The 20,266-nt window shown below is 36.6% G+C and overlaps 1 protein-coding gene and 1 pseudogene across 1 annotated transcript in view; both read right to left on the bottom strand.

Annotated features, from left to right (window-relative positions):
* Positions 1-153: 153 nt before the first annotated feature.
* LOC131332208 (transcription factor EMB1444-like) overlaps positions 154-20,266 on the bottom strand; it is a 29,926-nt gene continuing 9,813 nt past the window's right edge. Inside the window, exon 6 of the mRNA XM_058366291.1 lies at positions 154-420. The gene's annotated coding sequence lies outside the window, so the exon portion shown is untranslated. The remainder of the gene's footprint in view (positions 421-20,266) is intronic.
* LOC131332217 (uncharacterized) lies at positions 371-3,855 on the bottom strand (annotated as a pseudogene).

Below are 20,266 nucleotides of genomic sequence, written 5' to 3'. Positions count from 1 at the left end.
AGAAAATGCCCCGAGCCTATGTTCGAGTACCATGCGCTACAATGCTAAACATTAGCCATAGTCAAAGTCCTTGATGAAGCAATCTGGACATTTATGTACGCAAACAACAAAAAGAATAGGATAAATATCAATAAGAAAAGTTGCATCAGTGAATTTACACGCATGATTTAATTGCTTGTAAAAAATGATTTTCAATTACCAAGCCTTTCAAAAACTGATCCAAGAGGACAAACAAGGTCAAAATAATCTGAGGTACACAAAAGTAAACAGATAAAAAAGAAAAAGAACAAGAACAAGAGCAAGATGCCCCATCTCTACACACAACAACATAAAAGAGAAGCAAATCTTTACAGCGCTATAGACTTGTATAGGTGCGACTAAAACTCCAAATATCTTCAGGATCCACATGGAAGCCTCTACCTCCTGCGCTTGATTTGATTTTCTGTTCAGTACTAGTCATAGCTGCTAAACTGGTTGTCTTGGGTTGCAATATCTGTACAAGCGCCCCTGCAATTATCATACAATTGGAAACCTTGTTTACACATATTAGTTGAAGGAATTTGCAATAAATTCTTTACTGGAAAGCATGAAGTGCGGCATTATACTGCTCAAATGATGTCCAACAAACATCAAGAATTTTGCTTGCAGATTCTGTTATATAAGAAAACATTCAAAAAACTGAAACAGCTGAATATTCTGGTCTTTTCAACCTTTAGCCCCGTCTTGCATCCAAAGCGAGCTTCTCCATTTTGATCTCAGGGATATGCTCCAATTGGAATAAGTTCATATGTCATATGATTACAACATGTTGAAGCAAACATCAATGCATTACGTGCATTACAAAGAAAAAACCAACCAAATTCGTTAATTCATCATTCAGTTATCTATGTTTAGACTTTAGACCCTAAAAGTGCAAACTTTGTTTCTTTGGTAGGCTACAGATTCCCATCCAAAACTAGGATTGTACCTCAACCACAAAACTCATTTGGGTTGTTTTCCTAAAAGCTTCCGCTACACCCCTCATTCAGGTTGGCCACTTTCCTCACACGACATCTGCATGGATCCAGTAGAAATATTACTCCACATCTAGAATCAGAAATACTACACAGGATTTGCTCTGAGATGCTGCTCACTTGAAAGCCACATCTCTTATAGGCATTTTACTTCTCTCATATTTAATCCAAGAACTTAATGTATATCTGATGTGACTATACGTCAATTAGCATTTGCGCATTCATGTTAATGTTCTCTACCATCATGGGCAAACTTTCAAGTGACTTCCCACTGCCATTGCCCAGCTTGAACCCTGATCATATCCGAGTAATCCTCCTAAATTTTTTCCTTTGTCGCGCAACTGCAGAGTCAACAATACAAGGCAATTTATCAGGAAAATCATGACTGAAGATAGTAGGTGGAATTAGAGTTTCTTGCTTGGGGAGACAAGTCAAGTTCAATGTCTGAATATCAAATTCTCTGGTCTGAACATGTTCTAGTGAAAACAAGGCTCAAAAAGGAAGAAACATTATATGTGTCCATGAATGACACTGCCTTGCCTTCGACTACTAAAAGCTGAATTCAACAACTTGCAAAAAGCATGTTCAAAATTAAAAGCCTCGGAGGAAGCACACAAAATAATTCGGGTTCCTAGCAACAATTCTTATATTCCAACATATTTGTCCTGACGAATTTCTATCAATTACCAACTGCGGGCGTGCTAGGCATGGGTACTCTTAAAAAAATGCAATTGGTGTTCAACTGAAAACATAGGTTGCCAACAAAAGGAATGCTGACCTTACCTTTGACTCTAGGCATTTACTTAGTTTGTCAGCATGCTTAGTGATGCTTTGCATAAAGAGCATATGCTTGATTGTGTGCTCCAGAAGTAAATCGATACCCCACTGTAAATATCCAAAGAGCCAGCACAGTAAATGTTTAAGACACGGAGATAATAAACACGACACACAAATCAAGATGTGTAAAAGAACGATGGAAAGTACCTTTGATCCATTGGGCACAAGCTCTCTCAGCCCCTTAATACGATCTTGGATCAATTGTCTGTCCCCCATCAATTGTCTGTCCCCCCTTGGCCTCGGCCTACCATTTTCACCAGGTCTAGTCCTCTTCTTATTGACCTTTGTTGGTTCTTGTTACTGTCCAGGCAGTCCAGCAGCTCACTAATGCACTATGACTCCTTTATGAAAAGCCCATCGAAGAGCTCACACAACATGACTCAGAGCCCAAGCAGTGCAACGTGTCCTTTTCTACAAAAGATTGGTCATATGAATACCCAACTGCACTAGCAGTAACCTTATCACATAGGTTGGCTGTGGCATTTTTTCAGAAGTCAAACAGGGCTTTTGGCGAACTATATAATGGATTTTCAGTTCTACCATCACTTGCACTACGGACAACATTAGCCACCACTGCTTCTAAAAGATGCTCTAATCCAGTTTCTGCTGTCAACAGGCTACTACAATCCCTTCCCTCTGTTTGCTATGGCCTATGGGTATAGTAATAGAAATACCCGTGAATGATAACTAGTTAACATGTCCACGTAGCAGAACCATGTGTACGCACAGAGTGTAACTACAAGGATTGCATAACAACAATATCTTGAGATCATAACTCAATTAGAGAAATAAGGAGCTCTTTCCTAACATGCACGCACACACACACACACACACAATTGTAGGATACCTCATCCTATCATAGGATCTCTACACAAAAAGGATACGGGTCAAATACTTATAGTTTTTGAAGGAGACAATATGAATGGTAGGATAGTAGGTTTTTCACAACTATGCTCATATCACTATTGAGCACTGTCGTGAGAGAACCGACCACAATCATAGATCCTACAGGTAATCAATACAGGGCAATAAGACTCCCAAATTCACGTAAGGACACTTATCCAAACACCTAGAGATATTCCATAGAGGTACATCTAGAGAAAGAAAAAATTATAGTTTTGGTGGCAATAACAAGAATTGCAAAAAAGAAATAAAAATCCAAGAACTGAAAGAGAAGATAGACTAGAATTAAACTGGGTAATTCAAGGTAACATGAAGCGATAAAATCGATAGCCTCAATCCTACACAATCTGGACAAAAATTGAGCTTTTGCAAACCCGAAAATGTGAGGTTAGAATCAAATTGACACCCGTTTGTGAATGAAGATTCAATGAAATAAATATGTATACATAGCCAGAGAGAGAGAGAGAGTAGAGAAATCTTGGGGGAAATGGGGATGACAACGCAAAAAAATTACTCATGGTCGCAAAGAAAAATTACTTCTGGACGCAAAGAATTACCCTTGAAAGTGAAAAATTACTCCAGGCCATAAAGAATTACTCATGGCCACCAAGAATAACATCTTGGCAGAGAAAATTACAAGTGGCCGCAAATAATTACTCCTGGCCGCCGCCGATTGGTGTTCTGTAAGAAACTCGCATATAACAGACGCGAGCTTTGTCTAAACTGTGTCGACGTGGTTCTATTAAAAGCTCGCATCTAGAACACCTGAGGTATCTCAAAAACGATGTCGTCCGTACTCGTTGGTACTTCTCCTGTTCAACCTAAGAAGTTGTTTGAAAAAAATAATTTGTCAAATTGTGAGCGCATTTCGGTTTCTCTCTATGATCGAAGTTGTTCATGTTGAAGAGCTTGCTTCTACAATAAACCTTGTTAAGTATCATTTGAATTTAATACTGATTCATACATAATCGAAGACGATATGGGCGAATTTTGTTTTTGTGAAAATAGATTTGTTACACCGTATCAAATCCGTTGCGTCAAACGACTTTGGAAGCTTACAGTATTGGATCTGCAACGTAAATTTGTCAAATTGTGATCTCATTTCGATTGATCTCCATGATCGCAATCGTTCAAGTTTTAGAGCTTGTAAAGAAGATTAACAGCGTCAAATATCATTTGAATCGATTACTGAATGATATATGATCGGAGATGTTCAAAGTAATTTTTTTTTTTTAAGAATATAGATTTGGCTACATAGTTTCAAACCCATTATAGATTCACTCCGAGGAATGGACGTCCCAGACGAGAGAGAGAGAATGTGGTTTTGGGGTAAGTTAGAGAATATGTGGTTGTTCAGCAGAGAAGCACCTACTTGGCTGCTCACTACTCCGTTGTAAGTTTGTAACAGGTCCGTTAATTTCGATTTTGTATAGCTTTCATTGTTCTTGGAAAAAACAAAAACTGCTCACCACTCCATTGCTAGTTTGGAAGCTATTTTGTTTATATGGGATTTCATTGTCTCACTTGAATTTTACCTTAATATATTGATGATCTTTTGTACACCTATTAATCTGCGACAACAAGAAATTTAATTCTTGCTCCATTGCATGTTCAAATTGAGGTGATTGTCAACTCCTTTGCGTGTATTACTTTACGAGTTGTTGCGAGCACTGGTTTTTGCTCGGGATTTGGGTTCGCGCTCCATTGCCAAGTACTCTGTGTGTATTACTGTACGAGCTCTTGCAAGCACTGGTTTTTTTTTTTCGAGATTTTGGTTCTTAGAATGTAAGAGATTGCTTTCAGTTCGGACTTCATCCCTTAAAGATAACTTAATTGATATGGACAATAAAATACAGAAGAGCAGAGGGAGAGTAAAGCCTTCACTTTTTGAAGCTTGTTAAAGTTCAAACCAAGCTGGATTTAGCTACTATTGGGTCGTCTGGCTAATGATATATGTAAAATTCAAACTACTCGAGATTAGCTCGTGTTTGGCTGAATCGGCTCAATTAAAGCTCTTTTGAGATTGGCTTGTCGCATAAACAAGTTACGCTTGAACATATTTTTGGAGTTTGTTATGCTCTCAAACCTAAACCAGACTAACTAGGAAACATGAATGATAAACAAATTAAAAAACATGAATAATAGGATAGAAAACATGGTAACATAATATTATCCCAATACTATTCTAACAGTAGCCGGCAGAATGATATGAACTTTTGTTACATGTAGTGTCGGTAGAAGTTTCCTGTTCAAGGCGTGGGGAACTATGGTGGAAGCGGTGGTAGAGTAGTCGGTTGTCACTGAATACAATAGAGGACTGGGTTGGGCCAACCTATGGTGTACCGGTTGTTATGCCAATGGCAGCACCAGGCAGCTAAGTTGGTATGGAGAAACTGCTGTGCCGCAGGAAATTCTTCTCTATACAAGTTCTCAGACGAGGTTTTTGAACAGAACTTCGATAGGCGAGAGGTGTATTTGGTCAAGTTCTAACATTTGAAGACTTGCAAGAAAACAATTTTTTGGAGCAGGCTATTGCTCTTTAAAGATATATTGTTATGTTGATTAATGGCATGATTACTTCCCTCAAAAGGATTCTATTTACAAGACAATTAGACAAATATGATAATAGGAATTTGCCGCATGCTGGTTATTGCTAGGTTACCTCTCTATTCATTATCTATTTCACATGTAATATTACAGCTACTGGAAGCGATTGTCATGCTGGGTTTTTTCCCTTGACTTCTGCCTAGGGCCGTATTGATGAAGATATATGCTTTGCTGTATGCTGTTATTTCTATTATCTATGCACTTCTTTCCTTTCTCTGGGAAAAAAAGGAAGAAAGAAGAGAAGTTATACTGCTGCTGCCATGTTTATGTTATTTGATATGTTTAAGAATTCAACATGATGGAGAATACAATTCACTAGCAAATAAGAGGAGGAGGATCATTCTGCCTCCATCTAAAATCCCTCTAATTAAGGTGAGTCACTTTCTCTTCGCCTTACATACGTTGTTTGTTCAATTTACGAATTTTAGTTGGTATTTCATCTGAGAAATTTTAAATTGCTCGCAATTTTGTTCAATTTCAGGTTTCAAAAGGTTTCTAACTTTTGAATTTAGTTTGCTGATAAAGATCTTATTCTATTTATTTGAAACTGTCAGTGTGGAAAGGCACAGAGTTGCATGGAGGACCGAATTGCCAGATGAAGTTCTTGTTTCCATTGTGTCTCAACTTGAACAAGAAGCAAGCACTAGTGTCCTGTCCTGTCGACGGAGAGATTTGTGAAGATTCAGTCGTAGTTTGAAGTTGAAATTTCGTGATGGGTTGTAGTTGGACTTTGGAGAGGAGTCATTTGGTCTTAGATGCAGGGAGTTCGTTGAGTGGGTTAATTGCATCTTGAAGTTGCATCGTGGTGAAATGACAGATATATTGAGCTTTGGATTTTGTTTGAACAACAAAAGCTTCAGAGTGATATCGACGGTTGGATCGCCTTTGCTTTTCGAAAGAGGGTTAAAAAGCTCAAGTTGAACTTTGCCTGTAATTGGACGAATGCGAATTGGAATTACCCTCTCACTGCCGAGATTCTTCATGGTTACAGTCTTGATTCCCCAACTTCCCTCTACCTGTGCCATGTAGATGCGACGGAAGAAGTTCCCTATTACTATCTGTCCATTTGCCCATCTCTTGAAGAGTTATCTGTATTACCTAACAAATGTTTGGTGAATTTTTCGGTTTCTGGTCCATCACTCAAGCTAAGGCACTTGGAGATACAAGACACGCGGAATCTGGAAAAACTTGATATTTGTGACTCAAATCTGGTGTCATTCAAATACACTGGACAGAAGACTAGCATTTCCTTAAAAGATACACTGCTTCTTGTTAAGGCTTCTTTTGGTCTGGGTTATGCTTGCACTATAGTTAAGAACTTCATCCACGGATCAAGCTATCTCCAGCAACTAGAGACGCTTGTATTGGGCCTCGGTTGCCAGTGTAAAGTTAGCTTGTTGATCCAAGTTGTGTTTGTTGGCATTTTGTTAGTAGTTTTTTTTTTCTTCTGCTCTTCTTCTTATTATCTCACTGTCTATATCTCTTATTGACTTTGCTTTTGGTTATACTGTCTCTAGACTCCTCCTTTGTGGTTGCCTACTATAAGGGCGTCTCTTTTATTGAGTCAACTTAAGATTGAGGTGAATATTCTTTCCTAAGGCCAATTGTTTTCGGATCAGATGAATTTTTATTGACGATTTTTAACCACGCATATGACACATCATGAATGCATTGCGGCGCAGGCACACATACAGTCTCTGTGTGTGTGTGTGTGCGCGCGCACGTGTGAGACTAGTAGGAGTTTGGTATCTCTTACTCAGAGTCTTTATGCCTTGGACTCTTGCAATGCTCATACCTGAATCTGAGACATCAGTCCTCTCATCTAAAAAGGAAATAGGAAAACCTTCATCTAAATAGGAATTTTGAAAACCTTTTAAAATCTCAATTGGCAGATGTGACTCTGTGTATAGGAGAGAGCTGATTCATGTTTAGATGTACATAGGTGAATGTATTGAGTAATCGTTGAGTTGCAAAACTTATAGCCAATCGTGCACACCCATGCTAGTAGTATATTTAATGACTACAAATCTGGTTGTGCGAAGGTGTTGTGCTTGTCTCACGCATATCGATCTGTTGGATCTTAATTTAGTTGGATCATATTTTTCCTATTGCAGTTTCGGAGCTTCTCCACAAGAGAAGAAAGGAAGGAGCGATGGCCTAAACGACCACATAAATGCCTCAAGATGGTTGAATTGATTACAATTGTTGGATGCAAAGCTGAGCTGCAGATCGCCTCATATTTACTATCTGTCATTTGGGAAGATAATCATTGATCCACACGAGCTAGAGAAACGGTTTCGTGAAGATCCTGATAAGCTACAAGCGGCTGGAAACTGTGTGAGGCAGCACTTGGAAACAAGATTACCTATAGGGAGAGAACTAGTGGTGCTCTAAAACATTTGTGAACTTTCCTGGCCCTGGTTTGGTTGAATAATTGGTCCTCAACCACACTGTTCTCCCGTTTGTTATTTGATCGGGAAAAGGGAGAAAAGGGGACGTCCGCATTTTTAAATAAAATGCAGACGCCCTTATCAGAAGGGGACTCACTCTTTGAGTTTTGCAAACCTAGTAAATATTTACATTAGGATTCCTATTGAATGCATTACTGACCGAAGGTGTATGGTAATGCTCAAATACATGCTTTATATTACACTTTTGGCACAGTTCTTTTGAAATCATAACTATTTCATCGTGAAAAAACTTTTAAAATTTAGAAAAATCAACCTACTGTGTCCAATATGTGTGCCCGGTCCACCATAAGAAAATATTAAGATTTCATGAACCGGCCAAACAGCTTGTCCGCAGATTGTACGACACAGATACGGCGATCTCAAGAGTGTCCAAGTAAATTTCAGTTTTTTGTTTTGGTTTTCTGGGAGAACCTCACAAAGTAAATACTGGTGAGTAGCGATGGTGGACTGGAAAATACGCTGATGAGGAAGGCGCATCATGACCACACCAACTGAGCAATTGCGTTCGAGGAGAAAAGATTATCAACTTTAACCAATGATACTTAATCAACTATGAGGATCGATGTCTGAAGACAACTACCGAACTGATACTAATCATCTTATCATTATTTACTTGAAGGCGCGCAATTTTGCTCGAGCCTTCTTTTGCAATTGCCTAATGTACCAACTGGAAATTGAACCGGAACAAAATTATAAGGGTTGGGTACCGGTTATAGGCAAATCCGGTGTGTACCTACTGGTACGATATGTGATTCAAAACCTCTAATTTCATGCTTCAGAGTGTACTGAGAGCAGCCTGTTGCGACCTATCACGATCAAATCTTGGTGGTACAACGTTGAACAACCTCATTAAACACGTTGAGGCAATATGTAGACCACACAACCTCATCAAATCTTGGTTGTACATTGGTTGATGAAATTGAATTTAGTGCAATTAAACACGTTGAGGCCGGCTTGTTTGTCTTTTTTTTTACTACACATATAGGTAGACAAACTCATTGATTTTGCAATTGCAATGCTTGAAATTTTCTTCAAATTATCGCTATGTCCCTTCAAATCATACGCATCCCGCTACGTAGTTTCAATGCGGTGTAACAAATACAGTATTGTAGGCTTAAGTTTGCAGGTAATCGCCCTAATGTATAAATAGAAGTAATCCCGGTGTCCCTTGAGGCTTATGCGGTGGTTGTTTTTCGCGGAAAAAGGGATAAAATTCCTGTTTTTTCACCGTTGCGCATGGTCCCTCTGCTCTTCATTTCATTTTCCTAACACGTTTCATCCGATGCCTTCGCCATTCGAACGGCGCGGGGAGGCAGGGGGACATTGACACTCAACTCGAATATCATCAAAGTGCAAGGATTAGAATGTTCAAATCATCGACTGCTCAATTGTGAATTGTTATAGAAAGAATCTAATATTGTTATGGTTCTATTCCATCAATTTATAGTACTTTGAATACCTTTTTTATCGAGATAAAAATAGATTTTGATTCCGGTTTAAAATTAGTGTGATGTGAGTATATTTTCAACGTAATTTGTTTTTCAACGCGTCAAGGATCAATACAATTGTCATATCTTTCGATGTCTAAGCAATTTTGAGATCCAAACTACTTGGATTAAAAAGTAGTCAAGACAAAATTTTAGAAGATTCAAACCACATCCAAATTGGAGATTGGGAATGTCTGTAGCAAGACCGCAAAAGTTGGCCATTTGTGAGTTGTACAAGATGCGCCCGGGGCGCATAGAATTGCGCCTGAGGAGCATTAAAAGTACACAATATGTCAAACTTCACGGGCTTGTCTCGAACACTCCCAAACTCCGAATTGTGCGTGGTTTGAAACGTTAAAAAGCATGTTGAATCTACTTTCTAACTAAAGTAGTTCCGAACCTAATTTATTTGTACATAAAATGATATGACCATTTACCCTCCATTGGCCGAAAAACAAAATATTTCGGTAAAGGTCTCACATTTTCCTCATTTCAAGACCTATTATATATCGATAAAGAGGATTTCAAAATACTAGAAAAAAGGTGGAATCTAACCATAAAAATAATAAACCTTGTTTTATGAAAAAGGGAGAGATAGCAGGCCATTACAAAGATCATTGGAGTACTAGCTACCACTCCTCCACTACCAAAACCATCACCCTAAAACCATCTGTCCGCCACCGTCACTTCACCATCTACACCACCATCACTTCACTACCACTGGCCACTTTACCATGACCAATACAAAGATCATTGGAGTATTGCACAAATTGGATATCGGGCGCATCCTCTAAAGTTCAAAAATACCAAAACTTTGCGATTCAACATGTTAAATTGTCATGTAAGTTTCCAAAAAAAATTGACATTGGAGATGCTTTTAGAATCAATTTCTTGGACATAAAATTGGATTTCGCTATCATAGATATTGACCAAAGATAAAACCAAATATCATTACATATCATTTTCAGCTTAATATTGACCAAAGATAAAATTGTATTTCACGCTTTTATACTTCATATTACTCTGGTCTGGCATCCAAGCGATGTGTGATGTGGGACTTCGCTTCACACCGAGCCCTGTTGGCTGGCTGGCGATGTGGCTGGTGTAGCTTTTGCCAGGGGTTCATCCGAATCATCCACCTAGTTATTCGCTGTTTTAATGATTGCTTTGTTGAAAAAGCTGATGGTCGGTTTCTGCTTTCTAGAAACAGTTCGTGAAAGTCCACGAAGTGTCAATTTAGACGGGGAGAAAGAAGGTGCTTCTTTGATGCCCCAGACAAAGACAACAAATTGAAATTCTAGAGGTGAAGGTGAAGATGAAGATCAAAATACAAATGAGCTTGGGCTTAATTAGGTTGAATATTTCTTATTTTATTGTACTCATTCAATATTTGTGGGTGGAAATTGTCCTGCCCCCCTATGAAGTTGGTATTGTTGAGGGCGAATCACGTGTGTGTATATATTGTATTTATTTTTGTGCGTGTTTTTTTTGGCACGCTTCCGTCATGGGTGGGATCGAAATAATCCCATTTGTTCATCCTAGGGGTGCTCACCAGCCCGCCCAACCCAGCCCCTTTTTAGGGTTTTGGATATGCATTTAGGCCAATCGGGTTGGTTTGGATTGAGTTTTTAAGCTCGTTTAGTTAATGGGACGGGTTTGAAAATATCTCTTAAAATCAAACCCGACCTATATAAAATTATCACAATCATGTGGGTTACATATTTAGATTATGAAAAACAAATATAAAATAAATTAAAATACTACCAGTCATATATACACAATACCTTTTTTTAATGCATACATATACATATATTTCGGTATTCGTATAATCATAATTATACTTGGGTACTATACTTCGAAAAATAAATGAACCAGTTGGTCGAGCTTGGGAAATGAAATTTAAGGGGTCGGATTTGAAAATATTAAATGAAGCCCGATTATTAATAGGCTGGGCTTGGGTGTGCCCAAGTTTCTTTATTATCTAGTATAAATCCGACCTGATATATGTGCAGCCCTAGTTTATCCCACATTGCTCATATAAGCCGACAAAATATCTCTTAAAATCAACCTGGCCTGTATAAAATTTTCATAATGATGTGCATTGCATATTTATATTATGAAAAAATACTGAGCAAAAAAGATACTACCATACCTATATACACATTACCTTTTTTTTTTTTGCTCAGCTACAGAATACCTTTTTTTTTTTAATGCATAAGTATACATATATTCTTTGGTATTCGTATAATCATAATTAAGGTTGCAAACTATAAATTATAATAGCGAGCATGATTAATTTATACTTGGGTACTTTAGAAAAATAAATGGACTAGCGACGAGCTTGGAAAATGAACATTTAAGGGGGATGTACGGACTTGATATATATTAAATGAAGCCCGCATTGGTCATCTAAACCACATCAAAAATTGGCTAATACATTGCAGAAGTTACTCCGCCTATTTTCAATTAGTTTTAGGTTGGAATCCTTCCCTAAAAAAAAAAAACCAATTTAGGCAGGGAGAAGGATGGTCCGTCTCTGATGTCCTAGACAGACAAAGACAACAAAACGATCGAATTGTTGGAATTCCAGGCCGGGGTGGTTGTTGTTTTGAATTCTTGGTTGCAACATCGTACTATCAAATTTTAATATCTGTTGGTTGTGTGATGTTACAGCTAGAAACAGCATTAATTTGGCACGATTACCATCTGGTCCTAATTTATTTCTTCAATTTAGAAAAATTATATGGTGTCTTGAGCTAGGCTATGCCTCATGATGCCCCAACACCCCGCTTACCATTGTTCATTTTTGTAGGGCCCAGTACTAATCGTATATAGCTAACATATGTGTAATCACTCGTTCAAAAAAATTATTAATTTGTTGGTTTTGAGACACTGCCACGTGGTGCCTAGGGCTGTAAATGTACCGAGCAGGTCACGAGTTCGAGTTTTTGGCTTGTTTAGTAAAAGAGACTAGTGGAAGCTGAGCTCGAGCTCGAGTTTTAGGTTTGTTTAGTAAATGAGCCGAGCTCCACTCAGTTCGGCTAGTTTGACAAAAGTTTGGCTTGTTAAGGGATACTTGGCTCGATTAAAGATGCTAATTTAGTAAATGATTACGCTTAGCTCGTTAAGGGCTCGGCTCATTAAGGCTCGAGCCAAGCTCGAACTCGACTCGTTGATAGCCCTGGTGGTGCCCCAACACTATCAAATACGCTAATTGTTGAGGACAGCACGTGACAGTGCCCCAACACCCCAACTACTCCAATTGTTATTAGCCTAACATATTAGACTTCTATAAATAGTAATTTGCACGTTTAATTTCAACCTCCAATTGTTATTAGCCTAACATATTAGACTTCGATAAATAGTAATTTGTACGTTTAATTTCAACGTAATCAGATCATTCATGTTGAAATTACTATATAGTTAATTTGAAAATATTATATTCTGCGCAGAAATCTGGGTTGTTGCATATATAGTCAATCAGATTTTAATTAATTAAGGACCGCAACACTCTAGAAGTATAGGCCGGTGAAGTCTCAGGTTCTTTAAAAAGTCTCAGGTTCTTTAAAAAATAACTGCGGGGAGAGAATGGGCTTACGGATTAGTGCGCGCAAATTACTCCGGAACATCCTGCATAATGTTATTTTTATCGAGACCCTGTAACGCAAGGTCATAATCCGAGTCATTCAAAAGTGTTTTTATCAATGGTCTAAAATTTCAAAAACTACTCCAGAATATGAACGATTGATTGAAGAGATATTGAACGACTCGGATTGCGCAATATTGCACAACCGTAGTGCAACCCTGCTGCACTGTAGTTAGGGCTGCAAACGAGCCGAGTCGAGCCGAGTTTTGCCTTGCTCGAGCTCGGCTCGCCTTAGTTTTCCTCAGCTCGAACTCGGCTCGAGCTCGAATCGAGCTGAAATATGTGAGCTCGAACTCGGCTCGAACATATATTCAAAAGCTCGAGCTCGGCTCGACTTGGCTCGAATGGTTCGTTCGGTACATGTATGGATATTGGTGTATGTATGTGTGTGTGTGTGTGTATATATATATATGTATATATGTATATATATATATGTATATGTAAGCTCGAGCTCGGCTCGAATGGCTCGTTTGGTATATGTATGTACTGTATATAGCAGCTCGCGAGCTCAACGAGCCGAGCATCAAGTGGCTCGAGCTCGGCTCGTTTATGAAACGAGCTGAAAATGTTGGCTCGAACTCGTTCATTTGCTTGATGAACTGAGCTCGAACGAGCCGTTAGCGAGCCGAGTCATGAGCCACTCGAGAGCGGCTCGATTCGTTTGCAGCCCTAACTGTAGTATATGGTCCCTGTGTGTCCCCTGGCTGTTATTTCTTCTGTATTGACAGTAAATTCGTACTAGTTGTCTATTCTTACTCGTTGGAATACGGCAAATTGCTTTGAGTTGTGCTACCTCCACACCCATGTCCACACCTATATACACACCCATACATATAAGTGTGTAGGCTCTACATACACTGCAGTATTTGTGGGGTCCACACACTTGTGTGTGTGGATGTGTGTATAGGTGTGCATGTGGGTGTGGTCCTAGAATTTCTCACTCCCTGGCACCACAACCCCCGCCCCACGTCCCTTTTCCCGGACTACCCCTTCCTTTACGGTTTTTAATTTCTTTCTTTATTTAATTGTTTTTATCTTATTTATTTAATTTCTATAAATACACCCTTTCTATATTAAAAAATATAATTCAAGAATTAAGTGCTCCAATTTTCAATACAATTTAGTCGGGGCGAAGATCGTATTTTTTTGATCATTTTATTCTAAATAGTCATAATGAATTTTTTGTTCTAAGGTTTTTCAACGAGCACCCTATGACTCATTATTTAGTTTCAGGGTTCTCTTAGGGTGTCTATTGAAAGGTTTTGGAGCCAAAAATTTATTACGACCATTTAGGATAAAATGATCAGAAAAATAATATCTTTGCACCGGTTCAAATGGATTGAAAATTGAAACACTTTTTTTAAAACTATTTTTTAAATATATAAACGGTGAAAAAAATAAGTGTTTCAATTTTCAATCCGTTTGAACCGGTACAAAGATGTTAATTCTCTGATCATTTTATCCTAAATGGTCATAGTAAATTTTTGGTTTTAAAGTCTTTCAATGAGCACTCTAAGACTACTTATTTAGTTTAGAGCTCTTAGAGTGCCTATTGAAAGGCCTTAGAGCCAAAAATTTATTACAACCATTTAGGATGAAATAATTAGAAAAATAACATCTTTGAACCGATTCAAACGGATTGAAAATTGAAACACTTATTTTTTTAACTATATTTTTTAATATATATATATATATATACACACACACACACACACATGAAAAAAAACAGTTGGATTAATTTTAAATTATATTTTTTTAATATATAAACGCTTTAAAAAAAATAAGTGTATCAATTTTCAATCCGTTTGAATCGGTGCAAATATGTTATTTTTCTAATCATTTCATCCTTAGGGTGTTCATTGAAAGACCTTAGGGCAAAAAATTTACTTAGCACAGTCAGGATCCAATCCAAGCATGGACTCAAATTATTTTGGCATTATCAATTTCCTATTTTAAAAGTAAAGAAAATATGTTAAGACTAGTTAATGTTGTACTTATACATATTCGTTTTTTTTAATATAGATTTTTGAAAGCATAGAAGATATGTTAGCTTGGGCGCGGAGCTTTGGTCTTAAATATGGTATTCTGGTGGTTAATTGAAAATAGAATTTGAGTTAACTTAAAAAGTAAAATTGGATTTGTCAATCTTATGATGATGATTACTTAATGATATATATAAACAAAACATATACTACTACATGTGATAAAACTCTGAATAGTATATATATTATTAATATATACAAGACGGTGATTTTCTCTTCTAGAAGAAGTAAATTGGTTTTCTGAGTATTGCAAGGTCAAACAATAGGAGGAAGCTATGGTACACATGGTATACCGTATGCTTAAATTATGACAATTTGTGATTTTCATTATGCTAATTTTTGATTTTCTAATGCATATTTATGATTTTAGTTACGACTTGTACATTAAAATTTACCAATTGAACAGGTCATTAGCAGGTTACCCATAATTAAAAAATATTATTATTATGTAACCATAATTATTCGTACCGAAATCCATAATACTTGTACCCTAACCAAATATATGCGTACAATATCAAAAATTAAATAATGTTACCCACAAATGTTATAACAACACCATAAATTGGCATTATCTTACCACAATGAATCGTACCAAATTTTTTTGACTCGTATGATATTCCGTAACAAAATCAAAATATGTCGTATCAGAATCAACAATTGTTATACCCAAGCCAAAAATATTTGTAAAATGCCACAAATTTTAGAAAATAACCACAATTATTATGACAACACTTAAAATTGTCATTTTCTTAACACAACGTGTCATATCAAAAGAAAACATATTTAAATACCACAAATTTTATAACAAACCATAATTGTTATGACAATATCATAAATTGACGTTTTCTTACCACAATGTGTCGTACCAAAGGAAATTAATTAAAATATTCCGTAATAACACATGTCTAAAATACCACAAATTTAGTAATATAACCAAGTTTGTTATGACAAAACCATAAATTGACGTTTTCATATCCACAACGTGTCGTATAAAAAAAATTCAATCAGAATGTTCAATTAACGGTAGTTATAATCAACAAAATATCATACCTCAAATTCAGTAATATAACCAAATTTGTTATAACAACACCATAAATTAACATTTTCATACCCATAACGTATCGTATAAAAAAATTCAATTGAAATGCTCAGTTAACGATAGTTATTATTAGCAAAATACCATACCGCAAATTCAGTAATATAACCAAATTTGTTATGACAACACCATAAATTAGCGTTTTCATACCCACAACGTGTCATATAAAAAAATTCAATCGGAATGTTTAGTAAACGATAGTTATAATTGACAAAATACAATACCACTAATTATTTTCAAATCCCGCCACATTATTTTTTCAAATTTTAAAATTTCCACCATATTGTCTTAATTTTCGATTCCCTCTACACTAATTTTTCAAATTCTTATTTGTCCCTACACAATACCTCAATAATTTAAACTAAAAATGAAGTTTTCGCACAAAATTTTCATCCAAAAAATTCACCAAAAAGTAAGTATTATACCCAAATTTTCAAATACAACTATAATTTCCTCTCAAAATATTAGTCTAAATCAAATTCTTTTTCTACAAAATTTAATTCAAAAAATCAAAATTCCTTTGTGGAAAAATGAGAGGTCACGAAAAAAATAATTATCCAACTGTCTCAAATGCATACACTTTCAACACTAAATGGAGTACAAAAAAATAAGTGTGAATATTAAAAAATATAGTGTGAAAATTACTCTTCTTTTTGTAATTGGTGAAATTAATTATATTAATACCCAATCTTATCAATATTTAGGGCGGTGCACTTAACAATTGGCACTATATATTTAACACATGAATCGGGGTCAAACCTTCACCCTATGAGTACCAATCCAAATTTAATGGTGGTCCTTGGAACTAGGTCGTGGAAGTAAAATCTAAATAATTTTGTAAATTTATTGTCATTGTACTGTCTTTCAAAAAAAATTTTATAGTCGACATTTTGATTTACACCAATGACATAGCTATAATATGATCTACAAGTGCAGGCCCATCACTAGGACGGAGGCATTTGAGGCCTCTGTCTTTTCAAATTTTTAGCCTGAAAATAAAGCCTTTACATACAAGAAAATATTATATAATTAATAGCCTTTAGAATTACAAATTCTCAATTGTGTACCATAGTGATAAGGTGTTGGAGTTTGGACATTTATCTAAAAGATCTGGGGTTCAAGTCTTAAACCCTTCGTTCCTTTTTTTTTTTTAAAAGAATGTTATTATTTTTTAGAATAAATCACATAGTTAATCCTTAAAGTTTCATACTTCAACAAATCTTATCGTTCAATTTCAATACAATATTAAAATATAATAATGCACCATCTGAGCCCCACGTAAGGTGTTTATTTTATTTTATTTTTTATTTTATCAAAATCGTCTATCTTTTACATAATATTAATTAGGTCATTCGTATCAAGAATGAAGTTGATGGCTTATAGTTAGACACTTAATTGGATGGAAAATATCATTTTATTATTCAATTTGCGTGCCGATGATGGAGCTTCCTAAACTTGATTGAGACAAAAAATTACGTAGGTGACTTAATAGACAAACATAAAAAATTCAACGGATTTGATAGTCATTATTGTGTCACAGTCGCATGGCTACATTACATTCAACTACAATAGAGGACTAGGTTTCATACCAAATATAAATTGACTGTACAATCTAAATGTCGTTAGTGAGTGTATTTTTAAAATGATCGATCAGGACTGTTAGGATGTTAAGTTATACAATATTTAATTTGTGATATTTTAGACATGTATTTTGTTTGGGTATAATAATTATTGATTGTGCAACGATATATTTTGGTCTTGTATCTAGTATTTTTTGATCGATTTCTTTTGGTATGACACATTGTGGTAAGAAAATGTCAATTTTTTGTGTTGTCATAACAATTGTGGTTATGTTATATAATTTGTAGTATTTTACACATGAGGGAAATGGAGAGAAAGTCAATGAAGAGAAAACAACCTGTTACCTGCTACGCCAATTTTTTATTTTATTAATTGGTTTAATAAATGGGTGGTCCGGATTATTTACTTTGAAATCCAAGGGTTTAAAATCATGATGCGTACGATACACCCCTTAATAAGGGGTGTATACCATAGGACTACCCAATGTTCTTTGTTTTTGGTAAAATTGTACTACTACTTTAGAGGAAGAATCGAATATCGCAACTCCAAGCGGTGATCAGAGCATATATATCTAGGCCAGCTGGCTACATGTGAAATATAGATGGTATGTGATTATTTCGTCCTGTGATGAGCTAATAAGTCAAATAATTTGCACGCGAGAGTAAAAACGTCTTTGAAACACATTCTAAACTAGTAAAATTCGTGAGAGCAATGATATTGAGAGCGCGAGCGTAATACGAGAATTGAGAATGGAGTAAAGACTATGTTGATATGCTCATGCAGGAATGTATGGATCGTTAAAATTAGCTTGAGATGAGAGATGATAGTGGTAATAATAAATCTATTGGAATGGACTAATTAGAAAGAGGAATGGAATGCACATCTCGTTGTTCAGTTTCCTAACTACTTTAGAGAATGTAAAGTGAAATAGAATTGAAAATCCATTGTTTGGTTGCTAGCTAGTAATATGAAAACGAGGGAACGAAATTGACTAATATATACACCCATTCCCATGCATGCTGTTCTTTAACCGACTAGTAATTATTTTGAATGAAATGAACTTGATTGTGTAGTACAACTTGTAGGAATGGCAACGGGGCGGGGCGGGGCGGGTTTTTGCATACCCCGACCCGAAAATCATTACCCGCCCCCGGCTCTGCCCCGACCCCGACCGGGTTTTTTTGGGGTACCCCCATCCCCGCCCCAATCGGGGAACGGGTTTACCCGCCCCGCCCCGCCCCGTAAAAATTTTAAAAAATGCAAAATAAGAATAAAAATTATCTAAAAAATAAAAGTTTTGAAATTATTTTTGTGTCTTTTGGTATCGTGGTTTTATCTAAACTTTTAATTACAATCAATATTTTGGATACTTCATTCCATTTCTTTATGTGTAGGATTTATTATAAATTTTTGAAGAAAACATTTTAGAAAATCCACTAAACACCAATAAATGTCAATTTTTATTTCTTTTTAAAATTTGATTAGACTACTTGACGGTAAAGAGACATTGTTTTTTGGATTAATGCTAAAAAAAATTAAAGGACATATATATATATATACACACACGCCGGGTCGGGGTCGGGTAATTTCGGGGCGGGGTACTTTCGCCCCGAACCCGGGCGGGTTTTGGAAATTTTACCCCGACCCAACCCCCGAAAATAGAGTGAAAAACCCACCTCGTTTGGGGCGGGGCGGGGCGGGTACACTTGCCATCCCTAAGTACAAGTGGTGGGGGAGGTGGATGGTGGTCCGTCCGGATCCTATGAAAATCCTCACGCCATTTTCACTGATTGAATTCTCATAGAGGATCGGGTGATTGTAGCGGTAATGATGGTGCCTGACGGTGGTTATATAATTAATCCATAATAAGCTAAAGAGTGTGTCATTTAATAATACGATATTACTACTATGTACGTTTTGTTGAATGGGCTGGGCCGACTGGAATATTGAAGACCGTAAAATTGGGAATGGGAGGGGTTGTAGTGCACTTGCCGCACTACAGTCTACACCGTGTAATGCTGCCGATTCAACTGTCCATCTCGGTGCGGACCGTTTGAATTTAATCCGAACTCTTATAAATCCGAGCAGACTATTATCGCGATGGACGGCCGGATTACACTATAGCACCCCCGGTCCCGTAAAATTGTAATGGAGTACACGTCAAATAATTCTGAAATTAACATCGTACTAAAAAATTAATCATATAAAATGATATAATAAGTGTTTCAGTACTACGCGGTATAGTATATTAATGTAGTCTGGATAAGATATAGTATGGATTAAATTATATTTTACCCGTTGATTTTGAAACATGCATGGGTAACATATATTAGTCAACTGTAAACTTAACTAATCTTTTTTATTTTGTTAACGCATGGAGTTCCTCGGGTCAAATTGCACGCACCACAGGATTAAATTTCTACGGTCTCCACCGGCCTTTGCTAACCCAAAGAGTTTTTACGTATGGATGGCCACAAAGATTTTTGGGGTGTCGAACCTGAGACCTCGAGGTGGTAGGCTCCTCTGATGTTTGGGCCGATAACCAAATGCACTGCTGATAGGTGCTGAAAAGTACCCATTTAC

The sequence above is a fragment of the Rhododendron vialii genome, chromosome 1a (genome assembly GCF_030253575.1).
Source record: "Rhododendron vialii isolate Sample 1 chromosome 1a, ASM3025357v1".
Taxonomy (NCBI): Eukaryota; Viridiplantae; Streptophyta; class Magnoliopsida; order Ericales; family Ericaceae; genus Rhododendron; species Rhododendron vialii.
This window is presented reverse-complemented; position numbering and strand designations above follow the sequence as displayed.